The following is a 14,740-nucleotide window of genomic DNA, read 5'->3' on the forward strand; positions in this document are numbered from 1 at the left end:
ACGAAGCCCCCAGTAGTATCTGCAGTACACAGTTAGGAACCGCACCCTACAAAACACACATTAGATCACAAAATCACCTAATGCTTACTAAGGAAAGTGATGAAACTTGTGAGTAGCTATATGCCCCCCCCTGTTTTGACTTGCTTATTAGGGAGGTGAAACAGGGTAGCATGTTTACTTATGACAAATTGTGTAAGAGAGTATTGATGAGGGATGTTCACTGAAAAGGCTTCATCAGAGCACTTTTTGGAACATCCCGAGAGTAGGGGAGCGAAAATACGATTCCTACACAACAAATGGTTTGAAAATCGCATCTCCCAAACTCAAGTTATGATGAAATGAGTGATAGAGGAAAATTAGGGTTTTGAAAGTAAATGTAAAAGAATGAAAGTATATACCTTTGAAAGTGACATTTGCATTTGTCACTTTGTTGATTCTAAGTACTGTTCATTGCAGCAGAGCCCACATAGCCATCATCATGCCTTCACGATGACTGGAGCGTCCCACGAGGATTGAGATCATGCGACAGGCCATGATCGACGACAAGCCACTGGACGAGGTGAGTTGACTAAACTTTGACTTTTGATTTTCTGCATTTGACTTTCTGTGATCGTTTGCGGGCCTTGGAACCCAACCGTGGGTCCCACACAGGGCGCCATGGTCCCTGTGGGGTGCCATGGTCCCTGACAGGGCACCATGGTCCCAATCAGGACTTGGTGAGAGATGCCAGGGTTAGCATACGATGTTCGATAGTTTGCATGAATGATTTTTGATGATTGAGTACTGATTATAGTTATATTTTTGTGATGCAGGGTCTCCCGTACATGAGAGAGCACACGGCGGGGTAGATTCTTTGCAGTTTGCGAGATCAGATTCCCCGACTTACTCAGGAAGAGAGAGACACATTGTCGATAGTAGGTTTGTGGTCTATGATTCTTATGCCGGCCATCCGATTTCATCCCGTGATGCTGATGGCACTCATGGAGCGATGGGATCCTGACACATGCACGTTCCAGCTTCTAGTAGGGGAGATGACGGTGACACTTGAGGATGTATACCGCATTCTTCGCCTACCGATCAGAGGAGCTACCGTGACATATGCGACCGATCAGTCAGTAGAGGATCATCAAAGGGAGCAGGTATATTGCATAGGGAGAGTCATGCCGAGTGAGACGAGAGGTCATATCATGGTCACCTGGCTCTTACATCCTACAGGAGAGGTGCCCCTCATGAGACGTCTTATGATAGCCATCATTGCACTAGCTGTCTGCCCTAACCAGCGAGGTACACACATGCATGGGGGTCTCACATGGTGCATCAAGGCTATGGAGAGACATAGGAGTGTATATGCCTAGGGTCGGAGTATGCTTGCACATCTCTATCATGACCTCGAGGAGTATGTTTTCGGACAGGGTTGCAGCTTGATGACATGCACACTTCTGCAGGTGTGGATATTTGAGCACTTTACATGCACCAGGCCTGTCGGCTATCCGATGAGTACGGCTAGCAAGCGACCTAGGGTATTTTCTTATCCACTTACTAGCGAGTGGAGATTTGAAGATCTATTGTATTGGAGAGTGATAGTTGACAGATTGACAGTTGAGGTGACCATGTGGAGACCATATCTGCGGATGCACAGATGGGATGGGATGGAGAGACAGTTAGCATGCCTACAGAGGAACTACCTACTGAGAGGATGATATCCCCACATCATAGTCCCATTCTACTTTGACCGAGTACAGAGGCAATTTGGGCTAGAGTAGTGTGTTCCAGCCAATGTGCCCATCTACACTCGACACTCCTGAGTCCTTCCCAGACCCAGAGCAGTAGCAAGACCGACGATAGATGATATCGAGATCACAGATATAGAGGGATCCGACCAGGATGTGGTCACTAATTATGCTGCAGACCCCAGGGCATAGCACAGGTATCATTCCTAGTTTATGAGATCATACCCAGGGCCTATCTTTCCACCAGATCATCCGATAGGCCATCCAGGTCCATGGAGGCATGGAGATCGAGATGAGGATCAGGGATCCAGATCGGAGGAGCTAGAGGAGGGAGAGGATCATGAGGAGGCAGGAGGTCCTAATCTGCCTATAGGAGATCAGCCTAGTGCCGAGGAGGAGAAGGATGAGGATGACGATGAGAAGGAGAGAGATGATGATGAGGAGAATGAGGATACAGATGAGGATGGGGATGACGAGGAGGAGGAGGATAGAGATGATGAGGAGGGGTCAGATGCTGCTCCCCACCATTCAGCGGATGATACCATACCCTTGGATCCTCCTCTTATTTCCAAAAAGGGGGAACATGAGGTGATACGGAGACCTGTTTCTAGTACGGGCCAGCCTACACCCATTGTGCACAGATTGTTCAAGCGTGGGGAGCCTAGTAGTTCCCAGTCACAGATGCTACCATATCACAATCCCTACTGGCGTGAGGGAGATCTAGGTATAGTAGGTTTATATTGATTGATTGATGTTTTGATGATATAAAATGGTACTAACACAAAATCTGTTCCACTGCTACAGCTAATGTGCAGGAGTGGCACTCCTTGATCCAGTAAGCAGTGACAGATATCTCCACGACAGCGCAGATCCCTAGTTCCTCACATGTTGCTTATAGACCTCAAGGGAACGCAGGTCGGCATGATGATTTATTTTCCCCATTTCGAGTACAGGTAGAGATATGGAGGGAGAGAGAGTGGGCTCTATCAGAGGACCTTCAGCGAGCACAATGTGATCTAGCAGCAGCTCAGGCTGAGGCTACCTCGTATCGCGCTATCCTTATGGATAGGGATCGTAGGATTTCCTTTCGGAGCCATTCATGATCTATATCACGGTATACGCCTATGGGTCCACCTGCACGGCCGGATCAGGAGGGAGCATCTAGTCGTCACTCTCTGGCCACCAGCCCTAGGGATAGAAGATGATTTAATGATGTAGGGTAGGTCACATTTTGGATGTGTAGTGACCTACCTTTGTATACTGATCCACACACACACACACACACACACACACACACACACACACACACACATATATATATATATATATATATATATATATATATATATATATATATATATATATATACATACATGCTTCTTTGTTTCAAACGTGTTATCTTTAATGCCTAAACAATGTGTATTGTGATTAAAGTTAATACATTTGGTAAGTGTACATGTATGTTCCGAATTTAATTTCCATGTGACTGATTTCTCAATGCTCCATGATTAAATTGATACATGTGTGACTTAATTAAAATATTTGATCAAGTACTATATTTATGATAAGGAAGAAAGTATGTATTAAGCCTACGAATCATATAACCAATGTGATTTAATTTGAATTTAAACACAACATGACATGATTCAACTTAACACATAAAAACATTGTATAATATGTCAACATAATGAAAATGTAAATCTTTTGTAATTTACATAAATGAATTCAAGACAAACCATAAAGTAAAGACACATGCTTGTTAGGAACGAAGCAATATAGATTTAAACAAAACATCATTTAATTCTATTTGCTCTAACCAAAGATATGTTAACATATTATCCAATTTTGAAGAAGTGAGAAAGGAAATAGATAAATGATAAGGAATGAGGCATTAAGCATAGTATCTATGCAAGTGCATAGCGTTTATAGGGTCTTTAAGAGGCGTACCGTCTACATCCACTATTTTGTAAGCACCTGATCCATAATCTTCAATAACGATATACGGTCCAAGCCAATTAGGACTGAATTTTCCCTTTTCTTCAGGTAAGGCATTCACATTGCGCTGATTCTCATAGAGCACTAAGTCACCCACTGAGAAGGAACGTTGAATAACCTTATCATTATAGCTTCATTGTAGAGTTTTGTGATATGCTTGAATATGCTCAAGAGCATTTATACGCTGTTCATCTAGCATCTCAAGCTGTTGAAGTCTTTGTTCTCTATAGGAGTCATCATCTATTATACCTTTGAGAGAAACTCTAAGTGATGGAATCTCTAATTCTAAAGGAATAATAGCATCAGCACCATAAACAAGATTATAAGGAGTAGTTCCCATGGCAATTCATACACTCGTTCGGTAGGCCCAAAGAGCATAGATTAGCTGAGTACTCCAATCCTTACCATGCTTGTTCACGGTTTTGCAAAGAATTTGTTCGATTATTTTATTGGATGATTTCGCTTGACCATTTGATTGAGGATAGTATGGTGTAGAAAATAGATGTTTAATATGATATTTCTCAAGGAATTGCTTCACGTCTTTATTCTTAAATGATGTCCCATTATCAGAGATTATAGTGGAAGGTATCCCAAATCGAGAAATAATGTTTTCTAGAAGAAATCGACAAATCACTTCGGCTGTAGTGGAGAGAAGAGGAATAGCTTCTACCCACTTTGTAAAGTAATCTGTTGCAGTTATAATGAAAATATGTCCTTGAGATGAAGGAGGAGAGATTTTACCGATGAGATCCAACCCCCATGCAGAGAAAGGCCAAGAAGCTACCTGAGAACGGAGTTCTTGGGCAGGAGCATGAATCAAATTATTGTGTTGTTGACATTGATGACATTTCTTAACAAATGAAAAAGAATCCTGCTGCATAGTTTGCCAATAATATCCCATACGAAGTAATCTTTGAACCAAGGATTTACCTCCAAAATGCCCCCCACAGGCACCTGAATGCACCTCTTCAAGAGCAATAGGGATTTCTGATTTGTTAAGACAGCGAAGGAGAAGACCGTTATAACCCCTTCGATAAAGAACATTAGAAAGAATGATATACCTAGTAGACAACTTGCGAACTCTAGCCCTAGTGTTCCTATTGGCGGAATCAAGAAAGGTACCATCAATCAAGTATCTTACGATATGTGAGTACCATTCATCTGAGTCTATGAAGTCGCAACATGTCACTAGGCTAGAATCATCTACAATAGCTGGAGAGGTAAGGTTGTGAATAACAAATTTAAGATCAACCATAGGGTCCTCTAAAGATACAAGAGAAGCCACACATGCCATTGCGTCTGCATGTCGATTATCTTTTCGAGGAACAGGTTCTATGGTGTAAGAATCAAATTTTTGTAACAAAGAGATAGCAAGGTCTTTATATTGTGATAACTTGTCTTGTTTTGCTTGATACAGTCCTGTTACTTGTCTTATAATCAGTTGAGAATCTCCAAAAATATGTATGTGTTTTATATTCAGAGCTAAGGCTGCCTTTATTCCTGCTATAAGAGCCTCATACTCAGCAATGTTATTGGTACATAGGAAATTGAGACGATAAGATAAGGGAATAGACTTCTTTGTAGGAGAAATCAGAACAACACCTGCCCCCGATCCCGTACGACACTTAGAGCCATCAAAATACAACTCCCAAGTTTCATCTTTCTCTATACAAAGAATGAAGTCATTAGGAAAAGACTCAGGGTTAGGGAAGGAGAAAGGTGAAGGGGCCTCAGCTAGGTGATCGGTCAACGCTTGCCCTTTAATTGCTCTTTGTGAAACAAATTTAAGGTCAAATTCAGTTAACATCATAACCCACTTAGCTAGGCGTCCTGATAAATCAGTTTTAGAGAAAAGATGCTTCAAAGGATCAAACTTTACCATGATGTGGACTTCTGAGTTTAAGAGATAATGTCTCAATTTCTGAGTCGCAAACACCAAGACCAAGTTGTCTTTCTATCGCAGAATATCAGGTCTCATAATCGAGTAAGGTATGACTTATATAATAAACCGGACACTCCTTACCATCTTTATCATGTTGTGCCAATAATGATGCAAGAGCATGAGAGGACGCAGCTGTATAAAGAAGGAAGGGTTTAGAAGGTTCAGCCGGTCGAAGGATAGGAGGATTAGCCAAATACATTTTTAAATGTTCAAATGCTTGCTGACAATCTTCATTCCATTGAAAAGTGATATTCTTTTTGAGAAGTTGAGTAAAAGGAAAAGTACGATCCGCAAGTTGAGATACAAACCTACGAATAGCTTGAATCTTTCCTTGTAAGCTTTTGAGTTGAGACACATTTCTAGGAGGTGGCATGTTGACAATAGCATCTATTTTCTTAGTATCCACCTCAATCCCATGATGCGAAACTATGAATCCTAATAGTTTTCCACTATCCACACCAAAAACACATTTTCGGGGATTCAAGCGCATGTGATATTTGCGAATCCTTTCAAAGATTTGACGAAGGATCTTAATATGATCTATGCGAAGAATGGATTTGGCTAAAACATCATCAACATAGTCTTCTAAAATCTTATGCATGTAATCGTGAAAGATAAGGGTCATCGCTCGTTGATAAGTTGCAGCGGTGTTTTTAAGTCCGAAAGGCATCATTATCCAACAAAACGTACCCCAAGGAGTGGTGAAAGTGGTTTTGAATTGATCTTGAGGGTTAATGAAAATTTGATTGCATCCTAAAAAACCATCCATGAAGGATAACAAGGCATGTCCTGCCGTAGAATCAACTATCATGTCAATGTTTGGAAGAGGGAAATCATCTTTTAAAGAAGCCTTATTTAAATCTCAGAAATCGGTACACATTCTTATTTTATTATCTGGTTTAGCCATAGCGACAATATTTGAAATCCATGGGGAATAATCAATAGGGCAGATAAATCCATCCTCCAATAACTTTTCAATCTCAGCCTTAACAAGCAGAGCCACCTTAGGATTCATTTTTCGAATCTTTTGTTTCATGGGCTTAGCATCAGGGAATAAGACAATATTATGAGTAACAATCTTAGGATCTATACCAGGCATGTTAGAGTATGTCCAAGCAAAGATCTCAGGGAATTCATGCAATAAATCTTCATATTGTTTCTGTTCCTCTTCATCCAAACATTTTCCAATTTTAATAACTTTTTCTTCATTGCAAGGATCCATCTTAACATTAGTGGTGCCACTTATGAGAAGATTACTTTGTTGAGGAGTATCCTTTAACTGAGGGAATTCTTTCACAATCTCATCATTATCAATCTCTTTTCCAAAATAGGCTTCAGCGTTCAAACAATAAGGGAGTCCCCTATTGTGATGATAACAAGGAAGAGTATCATATGCTCCTAAAAACTTAGCTAAAGCATCATCGGTAGGGAAAACATCAAAAGCACAAGCACACGAAGGATCCTCATCAATGTACTCAGGGTGTTGCATTGATAAAGATGTAGAAATAGCATTAACACTAATACATGGTCTCTTAGAAGCTTTAGTACGCTTGCAGGGATTATAGCCAAGTCCAAAGGCATAATTGTGAAGACTATTCTCTAGAGGAACTTTTATCCCTTGTTCGTGAGCACCACAACCATTTCCATGATACCCATGCTTAGCAAAAATGCGAAAACCATGACCATAATGATCAGCCATTTCAGAAAGAGAAGGGGGTTTTTCATAAGACAAAGAATCAAACTCTTCAGAATTAGAGGTGTGAGGAGAAGAAGTTTGAGAAGCGGCCACAAAATTATTGCTCATAGGCTCAGGTAATGTTGATTGATTTTTAGCTTCTTCCTTCTTTTCAACTTTAAGCTCTCTAGAAGGAACCTTATATTCACCTACAAAGGTGGGATTAAAATCAAGGGATCCCCAATCGTCGTCTGCAAGAACCTTCTCAGGATCAAAATCCTTCTTATGTGTAGTTTCAAGTCAAGAAGAGTCTTCTTCAGGAGCTCCAGACTCATCCAAAGAATTTTGATCATCAGAGAGTGAGGATTCGTTGATAGGTATCTTGTTTAAAGAGTCATCACTAGACAAGGACGGCTTAGAAGAACCCCCTTTGGAAGTAGATGTTTGTAAACAAGCTTGGAAATTAGTATCACCTATCAAGGTATATGTCTTATTGTTATAGATAAATTTAACTTGTCTGTGCAATGTAGAGGGGACAGCTTGCATACTGTGAATCCAAGGTCTCCCTAATAACAAGTTGTATGTTAGATTTCCTGACATAACATGGATAGGAGTAGGCAAAGTAACAGGCCCCACTGTGATGGGTAAGGTGATAGTACCTAATGAAGTTTTAGCCACATTATCAAAGCCTCGAATAGGATGAGAGTTCGGCTCAATTAGGGATGTATCCACATTCATCTTATGCAAAAGATTAATGCTACACACATTAAGACCAGAGCCATTATCTACTAGTGTTCATCTTATAGCAGTGTCTTTCATGATAACCACAATCATCAAGGGATCATATTGATGTTGAATTTCACGAGTAGGCAACTCATCTTGGGTAAACACAATTTGAGCTTTAGGATTCATCACAGAGTTAACCAAAGATGCTATATTACTAGATGTATTCGGTGGAGGAACATTCAAATCTTTCAAGGCATCTTGTAACATTCCATGATGAGCGGAAGAAGTTTGAATCAAATCCCAAAGGGATATCTTAGCAGGGGTAACTTTAAGTTGTTCTATGAGATCATATTCCTTACTAAGAACTTGTGAAATACGTGGAGCTTGCGGAAGAATTGGTTGAGGATTCGGAAGAGAAACTAGAATAACAAGAGGAGGACTAGGCTGCCTATTATTTCTGGTATGATAAGTATGGGCAACCGCATGATAACTCTCTCTAGTTATTTGCTTGGCATAACTATAAGGATTTATAGGTTTTCTTCCTTGCACAATGATGATTGGTTTATTTGAAGTATGAAAGGAATCATGATCATACCCTCCCTGGACAGTAAGGAGAGGTGATTTAGGAACTTGAAAGGTGGGAGAAGGATAAGCACCTTGGACTTCAAAGAGAGGCTTTTTATGCTCATTCAAGTTTATCATGTTAACCAATTTAGAAGTCTTGTTCTTGTTTAAAGATTTCGATAAAGCCACAAAGTCATCAAGAGCATCATCCAACAAAGCATGATCATATCTATTAAAAGGTTTATCTTTTGATTCAAAAGGAGACATCTCCTCATAGAGGGGATTATTGAAAACAACCATGTTACTAGATTCAGTGGAAGAGTTGATAGGAATGTACCCTTGAGAGGACTCATTCAACTTATCTTTCTCATCACAACGAAATGGCATAGTAACAAGGTTTATGAGTTTTTGGTAAAATGAAGGTTTGGCATCTTTAGGGTTCAAAAACTCATCTAAAGCTTCATCTAATTCATCTTGGCTATACTCATAATAATCATCATAAGCATGAACATTTTGCAAATAAAAGTCTGACATTTTGAAATGAAAGTTGCATGAAAATTTAAACACACAATGCAAGGAAACACACTCTTTTTTTTTTTTTTTTTTTTTTTTTAATGAAAATGAAATGAAAACACACTAAATCTAGACCTAGATCTAACAAATGCAATGCAAGAAGAAGCAATGATAGATTCACGTCAGGTTCACCAAAATGTGTGAGGGAAAAAGCGAGACTAGGTTATCATGCCCTAATCCTACCTCTTGTCACACATTATGGAATACCAAAGAGCCTAGAGGTATCGCACAATTGGCTACTTCTTTTTGTGAAAGAAAGAGCCACGGGCTACCTATTAGGGTTTCTATTCCTTTGTTGTAATTGAAAGGTAAGATTATGCAAGTCCAATACCTAACCCTAGAATGTAAGTATGAACTAATAACAAGATTGCAGAATTGAACTTAAACAATGGAAAGCTGTAAATACCAAGATAAAACAAAAATGCAAATGCGTACCCAGAGTCAAAATCTGAGTGGAAATATTTAGGACGGGGGCACGGGCGCCACTGTCCTGATTCCGCACCTGAAACTGCACCTGAAACTACTGTTTTGCACTCTGGAAAACTGTCTGAAATGCTATCTGTCAGGAGGACCAGGGCCCAGCGCCTCTGTCCCAGGGACCAGGGCGCCCAACACCCCTATCCTGACAAGACCAGGGCGCCCCATGCCCCTATCCTGGTATTTTGCTCTGCAATTTGGTGTGGGGTGCTGTCTCAACTTGCTTTTTCTGAATCTGCAACCTGCGGCGTCGTCCGAGTCTCGAAACCTGCACTTATATTTGAAAAAGGTGTTTGGGTGGCTATATAGGGTTTTGCCTTAGTCAAACCCCTGCTTCGGTGATTTCCACCTCCACGGATAGCCAAGTTGTATTGTAAAAGTAATGTGTGTGCAGACCTTGTGTGTGTGCAAGATCTAAAATGCAAGTAAGCAAACTAGAGCAACCTAGAAAGTAAACCCTAATTGCTTGTCAATGATAATGTAAATGCTCTAAATCAAGATGTAAAGTGATCTAAAGCATGAATAAATGAGATATTGAAGCTTATGCAAAGACATGAAAACAACATGAAATCATACCCAACCCCCAAGGGAGAGGTACAAGCCAATCTTCAGTCGGTAATCTCCTATTGTTCTTCAATATCTTCCAAGCCCTAAATGGATGAATGGATTTGATAAATGCTTGATAGAGGGATGTTGAAAGTTGTTGAAGTCTTCAAAGATTTTCTCTTTCGCTGCATATGAGGTTTCTGAAAACAAAATTCCGATCCCTTCAAATGAAGAAAGAGAGCTCTTATGTATGAAACCCTAGGTCGCAATTTCATCTTTTGGCCGACCTAGAGATTGAATCTCCTGCCAATTTCTTGGGGTTAAGCTTTATTTTATGATTGGATCGTGCTCCTAAAATTTCAGGAAAAATGTCCAGGACCGTGTGCACTCCGGGCGCCATGGTCCTGGCAACTTTTCACCAAATTTTCAGGGCCGTCAGATATGATGATTTTAGAGAGAATCCCAAAGTTACAGGTGATTTCGAGATGTTTTGACCCCCGAAATCAAGCCCCCAAGTTCAAAATAGGACTTAATTAGGGTTTTTAATTAGATGATGTATTGGAGGAATAACATGAAAAGGGGCACACTTTAATGAAAGGGCCCGACTTTATGATGTGAAGGATGATGAAATAGGACCTTAGACCTAATTAATTTGATTAATTAAGTGCTAAAGGGGAAATGTAATGCAAAATGCAACTGCGCCAAGGCGGGTGCTAAACTAGGTGTTAAATTGTATTGCTTTAGCAAGTGCGTACAATTTATGACATTACAAAAGGGTGCTTTACCTTCATACTTACTTCCAACTAGACCTTTTGGCATTTTCCTTGCAAATAGTGCTTCAAGTTCTTTAAGTTCTTCGTTCTCCTTCCTGGTTTCTTCAAGTTCTCTTACATAAAAGGCTCACCAGTCTGATTTGTCAAATGATGGAGCAGATGATGTTGCTTCTTTAAAGGCCAAATCAGTTTTTATAGTAGCAACAGGACCAAATTCCTCAATTTCAAAGGCTGAAAGTTTTCCAATCAATGTATCTCTAGTTACTAATGTATTAGGCATTATTCTCAACTCATTTATAGCAGTAACCTTCATTTTATATGCCGGTGGCAATCCTTTTAAGATTTTTGAAACAATTTCATCCTCACTCAAAGTTCCTCCATAACATTTAATACCCAAAACAATTTCATTTACTCTTTCCATAAAATTAGAAATCCATTCATCTTCTTCCATTTTCAGATGTTCATACCTGACTCGAAAGCTTTCAAGTTTTGCAATCTTAACTGTGGAATCTCCTTCATTTAGTGTTTCCAAATGATCCCAAATAGCTTTTGTAGTAGACCTATCTGATAATCCCATGATTTATTGTTCTGATAATATGCTCAAAAGTGCTTCTCTTGCTTTGCAATCATTCTCTTCATCTTTAGCTAAGGTAGTTGGAGCAGTCTGACCAGCTACAGCAATAGTGTAACCATTCTTTGTAACTTCCCAGATGTCTTTACCGATGCAATTCAGATGTGTCTCCATCCTGATCTTCCATATCCCATAGTTGGTTCCATCAAGTTTAGGACTGTCCTTCCTGAAATAATTTGTAGACATTGGATCTCCTCAAGTTGTTAAACTTCTACAAAAGAGGACTAAGCTCTGATACCAATTGTTAGGTCCTGGAGACAACTGAGAGGGGGGGGGGTGAATCAGTTGTCTAATAAATTCAAACCAAAAATGATTTAACCAACTTAATGCTTAATACTGGTAAACCAGTTAAGTATGCCAATAGACAATGTTAACAGTAAATTTCTATACTGGTAAAGTGTTAGGCCCAATATGGAAAGCTAATGTACTGAGAGGGGAGGGGTGAATCAGTATTTCAAAACTTTTCTTGAATAATAACTTTACTGTTATGCATAAACCAAATAGTGCAGTAACATAAAATAAAGTTAAAACAAATAGGTAACAATCATACATGATTCACTCCATAACACATATATTTTGGTTACACAGAAACTCTTAGTTAGAGAGAAAAAATGCAGTGGGGATGGCACCCACAACTTCACTACTGCAATAATAAAGAATTCTCAGTTAGAGATACATTTAGCTATTTCCAATAGCTTACCCTATTAGGAGTATCAAGATCTATTAGATCTACCTTGCTAAAGGATTTTACAACATTTATTCTGAATGCTGCACCTAGTTAGAGGCTTTACAATTTATAGACTTGGTTAGAGTCTTTTACCTTGTTAAAGGTTTCTCTTTCAACTTCACAATATTACAATAAAATCATTACAAATATCTGCAACTTTACATCTGAAATGTTATAGCAAATTCTATGTGCTCAGAATAAGATTACCTTGCTTATAGCATACCTCGGTAACCCATATAGTAACTTGGTAAACCCTTTTGTTTACTCTATTCTTCGACTGTTCTCTGAAAACCTTCTTGGTGACCTCTATGTCTCTGTAACAGTCTTCCTTCATTCATACATGCACACACCTTGCTCTTAACTCATGCTGTATAAATAGATCTCTTAAAATGGTGATCCAATTCATTGCTTCGATCTTACAAACAAGATTTATTGAATGAATAACTAAACAAAATATTTCATTGGTTAGATTGATCTCAAAATCATACACAATCTTTTGGTGCAATTTCCAATGTAATGACGGTTAGATGTGCCTCGATCTTGTAACACGTTTTCATATGCATGTCTAGGTTCAATGTATCTGGTAACACATTTCACTTGGTGTGTCATCTTTACTGCTCGGTAATCTCAAAAAGATACTCGGTAGACAGCTTGGTGTATACTGTGCTCTGTAACTTCTTTCTTCTGTAACCGACTAGACTATGCATACCGACTTCTCTGTGTGTATACCGACTGCATGATTCGGTAGTGCTAACTGACTAGAATGTATAGTATGACTTTGAATATAAAACTAATGGCAAATTGATAAGTAGTAACAATCTCCCCTTTTGAAATTAGTTGAGATGTTTGACAAAAATTACTTTCAAATTCATAACTCAAAAATCTATATACTTTGCAAAATGACTATAAATGACAATATATACAATAGTCAATGAAATAGTATAATCAGATATACTCCCCTTATCATTATACTATACATAACTCTGATTTTGTATGCTCGGTTTTGTGCTTGTGTGCTCTCTGCTTGCTCTGCATATTCTGTATACTTTGTATGGTATATTCCCCTTGTATACAATACTCAAAACTGTAAAAACTATATCACTCCCTAAATATAGTATATTACTCCCCTTTTTTGACAAACATTAAAAACTTAATTTCCATCCGGGGGCGGTAACTAATCAAAAATAGATTTATACTTCTTCTGCGCGTCGGTGAGTGCGGCTGAGAGTGCATCCTTTACACTTTCCATTAAAGAATTTTGTGCTTGAATATTAGCCAATAGTGATATTAAGCCATCAAGAGTGCTTCCCTCTTGTGTAGTAGATAGGCATGTAGCTTGGTGAATCTGTTCTTGAACTGATGAAAGATGAGGAAGGAATAATGTCTGGAGGGTCATTATATCCATCCTAATCTTATTCTCTTCATTTCTAAGTTCTAACTGTTGAGCCATGAGTTGTTGAAGCTTGGTATAAAAATTTTGAACTGAATTTGGCTCTATGGTCAACTTAGTTGAGAGATCGATGATCTCTTTCTCAATTGTATTAGTTTTATTCTTGATATCTTTAATGAATAAGGAAAATGTACAAAGTTTCTGAAATAAATAAAGAATATGCTTGAGTTGAGGGGACAACTCAGCAATGAATTTGACAAGCTTGACTTTTCCTATAGCTAGAGCTTTTTGTACCTCTTCTATCATTTTTGTAGTAAGCTCTTTATCTTTTAGCTTGCTCAAGTACTCAGATGCATCAACTCCAGATGTTTCTATTTGATTAAGGAGTTGATGGTAGCATTTTTGTTAGCAGTGTTTTCACCTTCTGTAGTACTTTATTCTTCTTTTGAATGGCCATCTATTTTTCTTGTTCGGCCTTTGCTTTGCATAGTTCACCAAAATCAATAAGTGCTTGCCCCTTTAATTTTGAGATATCCACATTGGGCAACACTATCAGTTTAGTTAAATCAACTTTAAAATTATGCTTTTTCACTTTCTTCTTTTTACCTTTGGTTGGTTGTACCAAGACAATTTCTTGTGAGGCTTGCTAACCCTCGATAGGTTGCTCGATAGAGGGAACACTTTGGTCGATTCCTGTAGCCATTGTGGTGTCCTTGGGTGTCTTGGTACTGGGGGTCTCAGCTGTAACATTTTCAGTGCTTGATGGTGCTTGAGAGGTCTGATCTTTAGTTGTACCTTCTGCTACTTCAGACTTGTGACCTTTGGTGCCTTGTGTTGTATCTTTAGGAGCTTTAGTAGAGATAGGTGGCTTGACTAGCGGATAAGGCTAAACTTGTACTATCACAGATTCACTAGATACAAGTTTTGCATAGGTAGTGCCTTCTATCATTTCCTACTCCGGTGCTTCTGCATCCATGACATCTTCATCAAT

Source organism: Cryptomeria japonica, chromosome 3, assembly GCF_030272615.1.
Source record: "Cryptomeria japonica chromosome 3, Sugi_1.0, whole genome shotgun sequence".
NCBI classification, from domain to species: Eukaryota; Viridiplantae; Streptophyta; class Pinopsida; order Cupressales; family Cupressaceae; genus Cryptomeria; species Cryptomeria japonica.